Genomic DNA, 15,329 nt, shown 5'->3' on the forward strand with positions numbered 1-15,329 from the left:
TGTCTCTGTGTGAGCCCAGTCCAGGGTGTACCCCGCCTCTTGCCGAATGACAGCTGGGATAGGCTCCTGCCACCCTCGACCCTGAACAGGATAAGCGGTATAGAAAATGGATGGATGGATGTTCATTTGAGGAATGAACACTGCTGCTCCTGTATGTCCAGTTTTAGGATCTTTTGATGGATCTGTGAAGATCAATACATTTCCTGCAAATTTGTCCCTTATAGAGAAATAAAAATAGAAATAGAAATATAAAATACTTTATTTATCCCCGAGGGGAAATTCAGGAGTCATCGCAGCATTTAAGAAAACAAAAGTAAGAAAGAGTATAGAAAGTGCAAAAAAGTCCATAAGAAATTAGATGACGACATCCCGTCCACCACTCGTCCACCACTCTCCAGCCCAGCCAGCCTCCACCTCCACAGGGTCCAGGACTGAGCCTCCCCAGAAGTCTGTTCAGTCTCTGTCGCCTGGATCCTGTCTGCTCACAGCAGGCGAAGCTCCCCCAATGTGGGGCCGGCGTCTGATGTCAGCCCTGTCAGCCACGTCCGTGAACAGCACGATGCCGCTGGGTTAGCACAGCTAGCTCATCCATCCCCCGGGGCTAGATCCCACGTTCCCAACAACGATGGATGGAAGGACAGGTCCACGTCGTCACCTCCCAGCTCACATCTGAGAACCAGCACGTCGTCCTCACCTCCTCCTCCTCAGCTCGAGGGAAATCATCAAGCCCTACACTAGTTAGCATTGACATGCTACAGGCTGCTAACAGCTGAATTCACATGTAAACAATGCAGCCATGGTTACATGTAGGATCTCCAGACAAACACAGGAGAAAAGTAGTAAAAAATATCGCCAAAGCCACAAAAAGTTTGGTGTCCGTGACCAACAATGAACCATACAAAGTAATGATCCACTCCAAATACAAAGATGACGAAAAAGAGACGAAAAAAATTACAAGAAACGGACAAAGAAGAGAGAGCTGCTGCAAAAGGCAGCTACCTATACCTTGTTCCACCTGTTCAAAAACATCATTAACCATTACATTGAAAATTATTGTACCACATACAGTACCTTGTAGGGTTCAATTTTTCACTATATACCTACTCATCCTCGATCCCCCGAACCTCCAACCCTCCGAACCCCCGACCACCCAAACCCCCGACCCATGTTCCCGGAGGTCTCCCTGTGGATAATGAAGGGGTGGAGGAAAGAGAGGAGCACAGAGAACTTCCATCTTTTCCCTGGCTCTGCCCCTGCCCCGCTCCTCCCTCCTCTCTATCAGGCTCAAAACTCCGCTGAGGAAAACACAGTCGGACTCAGTGATGACCTGTGCAGGCAAATCCAGCTGGGAACGAATGTTTTCAGAACTTACATTCAAAACCTGTCTGCTCGGAGACTTTCAACCAAGCCTGCTCCTGTTTTTCCGGTCTCTGTAGAGTACACACGTCGTATCGTATAACTCTGAATGATGACACACCGCACAGATTGTTTTCTCCTCCATCCTCCGGCGGAGTTGGAGCCAGAGCAGGCGGCAGTTGCCCCCCAACGTCGTCAAAACAATGACGTCGTGGGGGAATGTCATTGCTGATTGGCGGCCACGGGAAGCCTTCACGCGAATTTGTGTCAAAAGTTCAATATTTTGATCTCGAGCGAATTCGCGTCTACCGCCCAACGCTCCAAACGCGCCGCGCCAAACACATGAAACGCGCCGCCCGAGGCGAATTGGCGGCTAAACGCGTCTTTGCATTGACTTTGTATGTAATCGCAAATCGAGCCGCAAATTCACGTGACTCCTAGCATTCCATTGTAATATGTTTAGTGCCATGATGAATGGGTAACCCCAGTTTGAGAGCCAGGAGTCCCACCTCCATTCAGCATTCCCTCGATTGCCTCCCATCCCAGATCTTTGATTCCCAGATGTTTCTCTGCTGCCCTCATAATTATCGTAATCTTCTCAGTTTTCTTTTCTGTTTGGACTGAACAATTAATCACATCCACCATGAATAACACAAAGTTGTTTTTGTTAAAAATTAGAGTATTTTATTTCATCACATCCTTCACATGGTCTGATTTTGTTGCTTCCCACCTTCCTCTTCTTTGGTTTCTCTAATGGAAATTGAATCTTTTTTGCTGCCTCAGCATATGATATGCCCTAAGATACTTTGATTTTTTGCACCTCTGCCACTCTTTTGCTGGCCTCACATCCACAATAAGCAGAGCTATGCTCTCCTCCACAGTTGCAGCATTTTAACTTTGCTCCCTTTTCACACTTCCCATACTCGTGCTCACCTGCACACCTTCCACATCTCAGTTTTCCTTTACAAACAGCTGCAGAGTGCAGGCACTTGCAGGCGGTTGGTAATCAGCAGACTGGTTCACCAGCAGTCACCTTCCGCTGCCTTAAGATAAGACTGCAGCCACCACTCGGAGCCAGACCATTGCATACCCCGGTCAGTTGTAAGCTTAAAGTCAGTTTTTTGGATGCTAGCACTTTGTTTCCTGTATCTCAGTTTCTGGGCCAGATCTGCCTTACTCGCCTCTGCTTTCTGGATTATTCAACCCTACAGCCTCCCCTGCCTCGTAGCACACCTCCTCAGCCTGCCTTTCCTCAAGCTCTCCCCTCGTTCAGGCTGTTCACCAAAGCTTCCCCTCTCTGTCTGGGTCAGCTACTCTCTAGGGAGAACTTTGTAGTGTGGCAGAGTCAGTTTAATTTTCTAGTTTGGCTAGTTATGTCCCTTGTCATGCGGGTTGCGTGCTTCTTTTTTCAGCCTTATTTAAATCTGAGATAGGGTTTTCTGTTTATTTTCCTTGATATCTCAGCATAGCCTCAGTTAGTCTTTTAGTCTCCTGTGAATCCTTTTATTTTGCTTGACTCCTTTAGTTGGTACCTTACCTTGGCCAGTGCTTGTTTACTGTGTCCCTCACATTTTACGCACACGTTTTGCACAAAATGTTTCTTCCCCATTAGATTCACTGGGCCCTGAGATGAGAGCAGGTACTGATGCAAGAAAGTCTGTGTCCCCAATTCTGTTGTTTGGGGGTGAATGAGTGGCATACTGAGCTGAGAGGTGATGCAGCAGGAGGTGGCACAGGTTGCAGTGAATGAGCTGCTGGAGGTGGCTGCTGTTAAGATGGCATTTGTGGTTGCTGCTGATAATCTCATCAAGCTCTGGACCAGTAGTGAAGGCCTCTGCATCTGAAGCAGCCTTGGGTCTTTGGACACAGTCACACTGGCCAACCGTACTGTGCCTAAGCACGCTTCAGCCCTAAAGCACACTTGGAATGGCCAGTGTGACCACAACTGTGCCGTGCTCAAGCACGATTTGCTTCCGTGCTTTGGCATGCTTCGGAGAGGTGGGCTCCGGCACAGGTTACTTCATGCATGAGCACAAGCACGCGGACAGCGTGTGTGATCTTTGACATATAATCACCACGAGTGCATCCCTCGACAATCAATTTAAATGAAGCAGGGTGTTAGAGGGTTAGAGGGTTGGATGAAAACGACTCACTATAAGTCCAAAAGTCTCTAAAGTTGTAGCAGTGCTCTCTGTGTCTCATTGTGCTGACTCTGATGAGATCCCGCTTCATGTAAAAAGACGCTTAACGATGACGTAGGCGGGCCATGTGTGTGTGATACCCGCAAAAGTCTGGTTCACACAGGGGTCGTGTGACCGCTGGCCGTACTCTCCAGCTGGGGAACAGCGCTGCGGGGGGGCAATCATGCTTAGGCAGGGCACGGTTTGGAAGGCCAGTGCGACCGCACCCTTGGGACCATCACCATCTCGCCCTTTACCCCTCCCTCTGAAACCACGTCTGTTATCTGTGGCCCATAATCTGGTCTCTGGTTGGGATACTATGGGGGAGGAGGTTGCTGCTGAGGCCTTTATCTCTTGTTGATGGGTAATGTTGATGCAGTGCATTGTTGCACTGATTTTAAGTGGGCCATATAGTTCACTACCAAGAATAAAGTTAGTTCCTGCAGTTCTCTTAACACTCATTAACTATCCTTCACCCAAGGCTGCAACCTCTAAAGCATGCATGTCTGCTATACCCAGATTTACACCTGCTGTCAAACTTTTAGGAACACTGATCCATGGTGTGGGTCAAAATCTCAGGGGGGAGTTTTCAAGACGAAAATGCATGTCTGTCTTCCTCCAAAGTTTAAACACCTCTGGTCTACAGGATGACATTTTTTGGGAATTTCCATGGGTCATGTGATTCCTGCCGGAATCCCATGGGATGGGGGTCATTTTTTTAATCAATCCCCCGATTGGGACGGGGCAGGAAAAAAAAGCAACAGGAGCGGGAGCAACATTTATTGATGATCGTTTTTAGTTGTGTTAAACAACCGGATGAACAGATACGTCAATTTTTGTAGTCATATCTCATTGAGAGCCAACACTCTTTATCGCGCTAGTAACACAAAAAACTACAAAAGTTATTTGACTTCCTGTCACCACTGGAAGTGAAAAGACAGGGAGCGGCTGCCAAAAACAAATCAACATGGAGGGAGAAGAAGAAACATCTAAGAAGAACTGCAGTTGTTGGAAACGAGTGACTTTTCCCCTCACCTTGTTTCCTGGTGTTCGTTGATGATGATAAGAGGGGACGAAGAACGACTCAGTTCTCAAGTGATACTGAGATTTATTGATTACAAGCAGCAAAATATAAGACAGATCTGGGTTCTGTTTACCTTTCCTCTCCACAGACATTTACTGGTTTAAAGAACCCCCTATTTTGTCCCTTGGACCCTTTCATCATTCTTTTCAGCTCCTCCTAGTTTAGACATGTCATTTCCCTGGTCTGAGTCTTCTGTGCTCGTTCACATTGTTCTTCTCTTACAGGACACAGCGACATTGATAGGTTACCTAAAAAGGAATTATATTATACACATATAGACACTTGCAGACGCCTACACTCATGGCCTTTGTAAAGACAGCCCTTAACTTCTTCCCTCCTATATCTGTTTTTCTCAAAACCACAGTTTCATTTATGCAGTTGAACTTCCTGTTTTTATCACTTACACTTGCAGATTATAAAAAACACTGTTCCACATCTCAGTCTTCCTCATTTTAAAACTGAAAACACATCTTTTATATGGAAAACACACAATCATATAATCATACAAGAATACTTCTTTGTCACTGCCCAAAGCTAGATAGATGGAAGTGCAGCATTAATCACCATACATGGAACACACACCACCTTTTTTCAGCCAATAACATGTCAAATGCCATTCTGATTTGGATACAACAATCCAAGTGGAAGATTTGAATTTTGATCTTTTGTGTGTGTGTGTGTGTGTGTGTGTGTGTGTGTGTGTGTGTGTGTGTGTGTGTGTGTGTGTGTGTGTGTGTGATACCTCGCCTCCTGAAGGGTTTGTCACTGAGTGGTGGGTGTGGTTACTTAAGCTGCTGCTGAGGTCAGCTGGACAGTCCAGGAAGCATAGGATAGGAAGCACAGAGAGAGAGGCCAAGAATAATAGCAGGTGCAACCAATATCAGATTCACTTGCCTTATGGAAAAAAGCAAAATGTTTATTTCCCGAAGATAATACAAAAAACAACAATATATAAATGGAATGTTTTTTATTGTTTGTTTGTTTTTTTTACACACAGCCCCCAAATGATTTTTAGTTCTGGGAACTGTTTAGAGCTTGTCTGGTGTCAATGAGTGACCTCTGAGGCTCCTGTACAGGAGCACACTGTGTCAGGTGACCCTTCAACCTGACTGCATGCGTTGCTGCCTCTTGAACCTGGAATGGACCTGTGATGAGAGAGACTACCAGTACAATTAGTGCATCATAACAGGATGTGTGGTCAAACTCTAGGGGCGTCCCCCTTTTGCACACAGTGGCCAGTGTAGTGATTCTGCTGCCTACAAAGGGGAAAGAAAAAACATGACGTACTGCTGGATCTAAAGATAGGCAGTAAAACACTTTAACCAAATCGATGGTGGAGAAATAAGGTTAGGTGTAAACTGAGAGAGAGCTGTGTATGGATTCTGAGCTGATATGGGTGGTGTGGAGGTTATAGATTCAATAATGCACCATACAATATTTATCTGTATTGGGTGTAGGTACTGGCAGAATGGGTGTATGCTGACTGAGTATATTCTAATACACCTGATTTAATCAAACTGCTTTTTAAAAGGAGGCCTGTAATCACAGGAAGTGCTCACCATTTAAATCCAACTCAATGAGTAGTAACATGACCAGCAGGGACAGTTAACACAACAATTACTCAAATCAATATAATCGGTGTGTGGATGAGGTATGTTCAAACATTTTGAAGCTGTGTCACAATGACTTCAATTTAGCTGAGTTTCATCATCATGATATAAGCTGAATGTCACAATTACACATTACTAAATACAGTCTGAGTTATGTGATCCGTTGATTTTGATGTCCATTCATTCTAGGAGCACGGAGCGCTTTTTTTTTTTTTACCTCATTTTTGTACCAACCAGTCACAGATTTTAGGTGACATACCGAGCAACAGGGTCAACGAAAGAAGTTGCATTTCCTTGCAGCAAATGTCTTGAAATGCTGAAGCTGAAGAAGTGAAAATACTATTGGAAAAAGCTAAAAATGTAAAGAAAAGAGCTAAATAGTTGAACAAAGTATGAACTGAAAATTTGGAGTGTAGAAGGACTAAAGAGGAAGGGAACAAAGAGTTAAGACAGAGTAAAGAAGGAGTAAAAAAAAAAAGGTGAGTGAAAGTAAGGTAGAAATGAAGAAGAAAGGTAGAAGAGAAAAAGTGAGATAGAAAGTAAAAGAAAAGTTGAGAGGAAGTGAAGAAAAAATGGTAAGGAAAATGAAGTGAAGACAAGGAGTGGATAAAGACAGTGAATACAGTGGAAAATGTTAATCAGCCTGTAAAAGTTACAATAAATAAATTCAAAAAAAGAGAGAAAGATCAAACAGTGAAATCTCCAGAAATGTAGAAGAAAGCTGAAATCTATGACTAATGTGTAAATAGGATAAAGGATAATAGGACCAGTTTAATGCCTGAACAAAGTCCTAAGTCAAAGTCTGCAGAAGGTAGAAGCAGTTGAAGTTGAATGAGTTTTAGTGTATCAGCAGATTATTTTAGTGTCTGTCTTTGTTGGCAAAATTGTTTAAATAAATTTCCATAATTTAAAAGTTAAAAAAGGCTATATATGTGAACCAGAGCTGAAAATGTGGAATGGAAAGAATAAGAATTAGCAGAAATAGGAAAAAAAGTACAGAGGTTAACGTAGCACTAGTATTAGAAGAAGAAGTAGTAGCTAATGTTTTGGCATTTTGTGGCGAAGCAAGAGTCTGAATCTTCTGTCGCCTTGCCAAAACCGTGAGGGCTAGGACAAAAATATACACGCCATAAGAACCACAAGATCTTGGGGAAGCTGCCAGTGCAACTTTCATGTATGAAGATGCAGAACTGTGCCATTGAGAGCAGTTTGCAAATGAGGGAAATTCCACTGATCTTTGAGAAAACTCCTCAGGAATTAACATTGGAGTAAATGGCATGCTGGTGCAGACTTTTCATGACAGTTGGTCATTTTGTGATTAAGTGCTCTATGTTTTGCTTTAAACGCCACTTTGTCAGAAGCAGGACAAGATTAGCTACGTTTTGATGTATTTTCTAAGTTTCTACTGTGAATATTTCAGAAGTTATGACAATTTTTCAGAGACAGCTGAACCTTTCAGCAGGAGCCTCTCCCACTCTGGCTGAAGATGATTGCACTCAAGGAGCTGAGATTTTAGGGCAAAGTGGGAAAAGTTTATGTTGCTTGAACAGTGAAATCTCAAAAACAGTAAAAGATATTTAAGAGCAGACATACACATGAAGAGTGGAAAGATAGCTGAATATTTTAAAGTTTAAATGAAGTCTGTAAGTGGAAGTATGAGGAGACTGAAACTTCTCAAAGTTGAAGGAGATTTTTCAAGAGAAGCTGAAGTTTCCAATGCATTTCAGATGGAGAATTATTTTCATAAAAAGCTGAATAATCAAAAAAAGTTTAAGGGTTAAATATGAGAAGAGTCATAGCATGCATCTCCAGAAGAAGTTGAATAGTTTAAAATTTGAATAGTGAAAATCTGACAAAATTTGAAGAAGTAGCGAAAAAACGTACAGAAGAATAAGAAGAAAGTCACAGGAGAACAATATGTTGAAATGCTGACTCAGCATTTCAACATAATAATTTTTTTGTCACAGAACATATGCTGTGAATGCATTGCTGCATTCACAGCAATAAAGTCACAGGAGATGTTGAAATGCTGACTCAGCATTTCAACATAATTGCACTTCCTCTCTAAGATCAAAGTTTCTGTCTCCTTCTTGCTCATAGCTGCTCTCAGAAACTTATCATGAGGCCAATGAGACCCTTTTCTTTGCCTCTCATGCTTGGGGCACAATCAGTACACACACTTGCAGGTTTGGACCAGCAGATGTGTTTTTCCACAAAACTTGATAAAGGGGCATTCAGAATATCCTCATCTCTTGTTTGTCCATAGAGTGGTGGTAAGGACAACACTTCCTCTCGAAAAGAGTTCTCTTTTGGGAACCTCACCCACAACTGGGCAACATCAGTGATATCTGTGCTTTCATCCACGGAGATGCTGAAACATGGAGCTGCACGCAGATCAGCCAACAACTGGTCATGAATGTCCTTTCCAATGTCTTCTATCTGCCTCATTATTGTTGAATCCAACAATTGTATTCCTTTTATTTGTTTAGGAATCGCATCCTTGTTGTCAAAGTCTTTCAACAGTATTTTTGCTGAAACCAAAAAGCAGTCTTTTACCATTTCTGAGTTTTTAAGTTTGCTGCCAGGTGGATAGCTTTCACTGAAATTTGGATGCACCGTTTTGAAATGGGGCTCCAAGTTGCTTTGTTTGAAACAGGCGCGTGTTTGTTTGCATATCAAGCACAGAGGGGTCGTGCCATTTAGACTGAATAAGAATTTGTCTGTCCCTTTCTCTTGAAATTTCCTGTGCTCATCTTGTATACCTCGTATCTTACGTTTTTTACTCTGAACACCTCCAGCTTGCCTGCCTGCCCCCTCTCCACCGTCATGTTGACCTTCCTTTGCGGCTTCCACTGACTCTTTATCTTGATTATTCATTATGTCTGTTTTTTTTGTCTTTTTTTTAATAAGGAATCGATCCATTTTGCAGTGGCTACCTGGGCGATCGTGACCTGAAAGTGTGCACTGCAGTCAAGTGAGCTGGTGTTGCAAACGTGCTGTAAAACGTGCTGTTTCTCTGTTTATAGTGTACATGTATTCAGCACATTTAAAAAGAAGCATTGGTTGTGTTATATTGATATAAGCCGGCGTACCATGCAAGCTACCAATTAAAGCTTAACAAGGCTCGCGAGCTGCGCAATGAGTAACCCTGCTCTAAATTGTCCACAGGTGTGAGTGTGTGGGTGAGTGATTGTCTGTGATTGACAGCCCTGTGATTGAAAGCCCTGTGATTGACAGCCCTGTGATTGACAGCCCTGTGATTGACAGGTGACCAGTCCTGGGTGTACCCTCCCTTTTGCCCAATGACAGCTGGGATTGGCTCCAGCCACCTGTGGCCCTGCACAGGATAAGCAGTTCAGAAAATGAATGAATGAAGAAATTTGGTTGATGTTTATTAGTTTCAACAACTTGGACATGAGGAAACTAACAGCAAGTTGCACAGAACATCATCATGTACCAAGAGGCTTTAATGCAGCAGTATCTGAATATCAGCCCCCATTTCAGGGCTAAATGCTCTCATAAAGGTGACCTGCCGCTCTAAAGAGGGGGAAACGGGCATCTTGCCTCATGTATTTAAATGGTTTACAGACATAGAAGCATCAAAAGCACATTGCATCCAGAAAGGGAGCAGAGGCCGACGGTCCGACCCCAGCCCCCTGTGCTCTGAGAAGTTGAGACAGAGTCCAGGGAGACCCTGCAGAGATAAAGACATCAGACATCTGCTATCACTGTAACACAATACAGACACTTTTTTTTAATGAATGAACACCTCCGTTACATCAAACCACCATAACTCCTACTTAGAAAGTAGCAAAAGCATAAAGAAACATTAAAATGGGTGTCAATGGTAAATGGACTTGAGCTTATATAGCGCTTTTCTAGTCATGGACTACTCAAAGCTGCTTTACACCACAGGTCACACTTACCCATCCACACCCATTCGCGCTCACATTCACTCACTGATGGATCCAATTTTTACTATGATAGCTATCCATCAGTATCTCTAATACAGTAACGCCCTTTCATACCCATTCACACACCACTGACGCAGCAGTGGGAGCAACTAGGGGATAAGTGTCTTGCCCAAGGACACATTGCCATGTGTCGCCCAGAGCTGGGCTTGAACCTGCAACCTTCCGATCACCGACCAAGCGCATTCTCCAACTGCGCCACCGACTTACCTTAGTCGATTTGGTGGGCATGCTGTCTTCTGGCAAATGACAGTGATCAACCTGCTGATTTGGATTTCAGATTTTTGCTAGGAAGGAAAAAGCATTGTTTTCCCAAGATAACTAGAAAAAACAGCCTAGATCTTGAGATAAGATCTAAAATTAACTAATTATCTCAAAAAATAAAGAAAAAATATATTATGAAATCTTGGCCTTTTGGTGCTTCCATACCTAAACAAACCCAATCAAGCAAACAAACTAAGGTAAAGTGCAACTTAACAGTAGGCTTCAGCTACAACCAGTGGCTGGAAGCTGTTTGTGGCAGCTTTCATGGGTTTATATCAAGAGGAATAAAGTATTAATGGAGTTAACGTAAGTTCATGCAGGACACGGAAGTCATACGCCCAGATGTGATCAGCTGACAGACTGATGTTCTAACCTACCCCTCTCAACCAATCAAAGCGTGTGTCTAACAACAAGGCGGTGTATTTAAATCACGTCTTCATCCTCAGTTATTCCTGCTACCTCATTGTTGCTCAGCTGCTGCTGTCTCAATAATTCCACCTCCACCCCAGCCTTCAATTTAGCCTCATGTGTGTATCTTATTGATCTGTATGCATCCATTTGATCTGTATGTATGCAGGGGTTGTTATGCACTCCCTGAAAAGCTCGAGCAAGCTGCTCGGCTAACCCAGGGAGGACTCTGAAAAGCAGAGCTTTAACCCCAATTCTAACTGTATTCATTTGGCAATAAATGGTTAATCTATGACCAGAGTGTTCCTGACTGAAATGAAATTGTTGTAATGAGAAGACAAACTTTTTTAATGTGTAGAGATAACGAGATAATTCCTTATTACAAGGAAACTATTTTAGTTATATAAAGATAATGTGTGGTTACTGTGTAACCTTGGTTCTCTGAGTGAAGAGACTATCTCTCCACTTCGTTTTATGTTCCATATGTACAGGATATGACCTCCGCTGCTTGTCAGTTTACTTGGATAATTCTTCAAGACACACTGGCTAGCCCGGCCATGCCCTATTGCGTAGCTATAAAGCGCCAGGGCTGGTGTGCGATCACTGATAGTTTGATTGAAACGTGTCTCCGAGCGCCCTTAAGACTGGAGAGATAGTCTCTTGACTCAGAGAACCAAGGTTACACAGTAACCACACGTTCTCTATCGTCTCAAGACTATCTCTCCACTCCATTACATATTCCATATGTACGGGGTAGACCTTTAAGACACCCTGTGAGGAGACAGTGCAGCCCACAATCCCACATCACAATGTGCAACAAACGAACTATGTACAAATATACAATATATACAAGACCCAGGAGTAGGCCCCGCCAGGCGCTAGGGCCCATCCTGAGAGGGAAAGGGGCACAATGGAAGCCCGCAAGATGCAAGGCAACCAGTCAGGGGCCCCGCAAGACGCAGGGGCCAGGCTGGCCGCAGGGAAGCCGCTCACCCAGCCTGCAAGACGCAAGGCCGAGGGGAGACAACGTGTCTACCATTGGGCTGAGCCCAGCACCCGCTCCCCAAGGGAGGGGCTGGCAGCGACGTTAAGATAGTAGAACCTGGTAAAGGTTGACGGGGATGACCATGTAGCGGGAGAGCAAATAGAGGCAAGGGAGGCCCCTCGCCACAAGGCCCAGGAGGCAACCACACCCCGAGTGGAGTGCGCCTGGACCCCTGATGGGACAGGCACACCCGACAGGACGTAAGCCTGATGGATAGCGTCCACCACCCAGTGTGACAGTCTGGCCTTCCCAGGCATCCAGGGTCGTAAAAGACAAAGAGCTGATCGGACCTCCGGATAGCCTGAGTCCGCTGAATGTTCCTTGTCGAGGCCCTTACCGAGCACAGAGCGGACTAACCCTGCTCGGCGTCCTCACCATCATCCGGAGAGGAGAGAGACCTAAGCTCAACCAGTTGAGACAGGTGGAACTCAGTGAGGACCTTGGGCAGAAAGGCTGGGTTGGGCCTCAAAACGACACTGGAACCGTCCGAGGAGAACCGGCAGCAGTCGCCATGCACTGACAGTGCATGAAGTTCACTCACTCTCCTGGCCAAGGTAATGGCAAGCAGAAAGGCGGTCTTAATGGAAAGCCACTTCAGATCAGCACCCCCAAGGGGTTCAAAAGGGAGACTCTGAAGAGCCCCAAGGATGACATACAAGTCCCATGAGGGAACTGCGGGACCAGCAGTATGCATCGTAAGCCTGTGGGCCCCCTGGAGAAACCGAGAAATGAGGGCACAGTCCTCAGCACCCAGTGCAACAGAACCCTGGGCCATGGATGAGCCAGAGCATCCCAGCCCAAGGGGAGATCGTCCTTCCTCAGCGGGAAAAAGAGCTGGTAATGGGACGACTCCCTTGACGCGAACAGGTCGACCTCTGCCCTGCCGAAGCGACGCCATTTCTCGGACACCACTTCCAGATGGAGCCTCCATTCCTCCGGTTGAGGGGCCCCCCTCGACATGATGTCCGCCACAGAGTTCAGTTCCCCCGGCACATGCACGGCTCTGAGCGAGAGGAAGAAGGGGTGGGCCTACTGCCAGAGAACTGTAGCCAGCTTGCACAGGACCGGGGAGCCCAGCCCCCCCTGCCTGTTGATGTAAGCGGCCGCCACTGTGCTGTCGGTGCGGACAATCACATGATGACCCTTCAGTCTCGGCAAGAAATGACGCAGAGCGAGAAGAGCCGCCCTCAGTTCCAGGACATTTATGTGCTGACCCTGCCACCGGCCGATGACCCTCCAGCCTTCATGTACCGCGCCCCACCCTGCTGGGGATGCATCGGTGTACATCAGCTGGCGATATATCACTGGACCCAGATCGCAGCCCGCCCTGATGTTCGCGGGGACCTTCCACCACTGTAGGGCGCCTGGGTGGAGCCTCCGGGAGACCAGTACTTTGGTCTTGTAGGACCTCTTAGGGCACAGACCCGAGCTCAGCAGACACCTCTGTACAGGCCGCATGTGCAAGAGGGCGAGAGGAACCATTTGCACCATGGCCTCCATTAGCCCCATGAGGCGAAGGCAGAGGCTCCAGTTGACCAGAGCGCACAGCTGGAACAGGGCAACAAAAGACTGAAGGCCAGCTGCCTCTCCTGGGTCAGAGCAACTGTACCGCTCCTCGAGTCCAGGACCATACCCAAGAAGGAGGTCACCTGGGCCAGTTCGAGCCTGCTCTTCTTGTAGTTAAGGTGCAGGCCTTAACTCCAAACGTGGTCCAACAGCAGGGCAACGTGTTGGCGGCATTGCTCCTCTGAGACTGCGCAAACCAGTCAGTCGTCGAGGTAGTTCAAGATCCTGATGCCCTTGTGCCTCAGGGGGAGAGGACTGCATCCATACATCGAGTGAAGGTGCGTGGTGCCAGGGAAATACCGAACTGCAGCACCTGAAACTCGTATACCTTGCCGGCAAAGCCGAACTGCAGGAAAGGCCAGTGACCCCTCCAGATGGGTATTTGGAAATAGGTATCCTTCAGATCTATAGTGGCAAACCAATCTCCTGCAGAGATTGCCTGTCTCACCCTAGGGACCATCAAAATCCGGCATCGCAGGGACCGGAGATACTGCTTCAGCCCCCTGAGGTCCAGAATCTGGCGAAGCCCTCCGTCCCTCTTCGGGGCCAGAAAGTAGCAGGAGAAAAACCCAGCCGGCTGATCCCCTGAGGCCACCTCCCTTATAGCCCCGTTTTCCACAAGAGTGGACAGCTCTGCCTGCAGAACTGCCCCCTGGTGAGGATCGGGCACAGTTGTAAACCTGGGTGTTCTTGTAATTGGCTGTCGGCGCAAAAACTGAATGCGATAACCGTGGGCCATGGTGGAAACCACCCACAGGTTGTCCTCCAGGGCCAACCAGGCCATCCTGTGAGCAGCAGATGGGGAAGCCTGGTTGGCCCGAGTCCGATGATTGTCAGGAGGGTTGAGGGCGCTTAGAGGACCCCTCTGCCTTAGCAGTCAGTCCTCTGCCCCTGACCTGGCGGCAGTGCCTCTGCTGCCGGAAGGCCTCTAGCTGGAGTCTAAGGTCCCCTTGACCCTGGGGCTGGAGTGTGGAACTGCTGGCACAGCAGCTCCTTAAAATCAGGTAGGAGCGGCACCTGCGTAAAAGCAGGGCACATCTCCGCACCCTCTTCAAACCGAGAGGATGTAGCCCTGGGATTCTCAGGAACGGCAACGCCCAGAGCCCTAGAAGCCCTGGAAATTACCTCCTCAAAACGATTGGCTACCTCTCCCCTAGTTACCTCACTCACAGACGGCTGTGGGCAAGAGAGAACATTCTCCTCAGAGGAAGAGACGGTCTCCACATCTACATCCTCCTCCTCCTCCGCCTCCTCCTCCTCCTCCTCCCCTAAGGGAAGAAGAGAGCTCAGCGGAGGCTGAACCCTGATAGGCTGAAGAGGAGGTAATGGAGCCTGCCAGGCACCAGAACACTTCCCCCTCCCCTCCGAAGCCACAACCACTCTTCTAGTTTTAGGCTGTGGTCCCTCATAACCTTAACACCCATACGCTTCGGAGCAAAAAATCTGCAACGGGCCTCTCTGGTACGTGCAGGCAGAATAAAGCAGTCCATGCACGACTGTGGATTCTCTCTTGAAACTAAAGCATGTTCATGCCCCAGACATAAAACACAACTATCATGCCCATCCTCTAGGGGCATCACCACCCCACAGCCCACACAACAATGTCCCTCCTGAGCCACCATACTGACCCAGAAGTACTCCGTCACTTCCTGTTAGCCATAGCACCGAAGCTAGCTCACTGATTTCCCCTTTTTTGTGTGTGTGTTTGTTCTTGTAATGGAATGTGGGTGCCGGCCGCTTGTGGGAGCCGCACGCTATGGTGGGGTGGACAAGGGAGTGCTTGAACTATTGGAAGAGAGACTATTGGAGAGGGAAAGACTGGCGTCCGTTGCGTTAGCTCCCAAA

This window comes from Halichoeres trimaculatus, unplaced genomic scaffold (assembly GCF_033239565.1).
Source record: "Halichoeres trimaculatus isolate MK-OKI-2021-1 unplaced genomic scaffold, fHalTri1.1 fHalTri1_scaffold_17, whole genome shotgun sequence".
NCBI classification, from domain to species: Eukaryota; Metazoa; Chordata; class Actinopteri; order Labriformes; family Labridae; genus Halichoeres; species Halichoeres trimaculatus.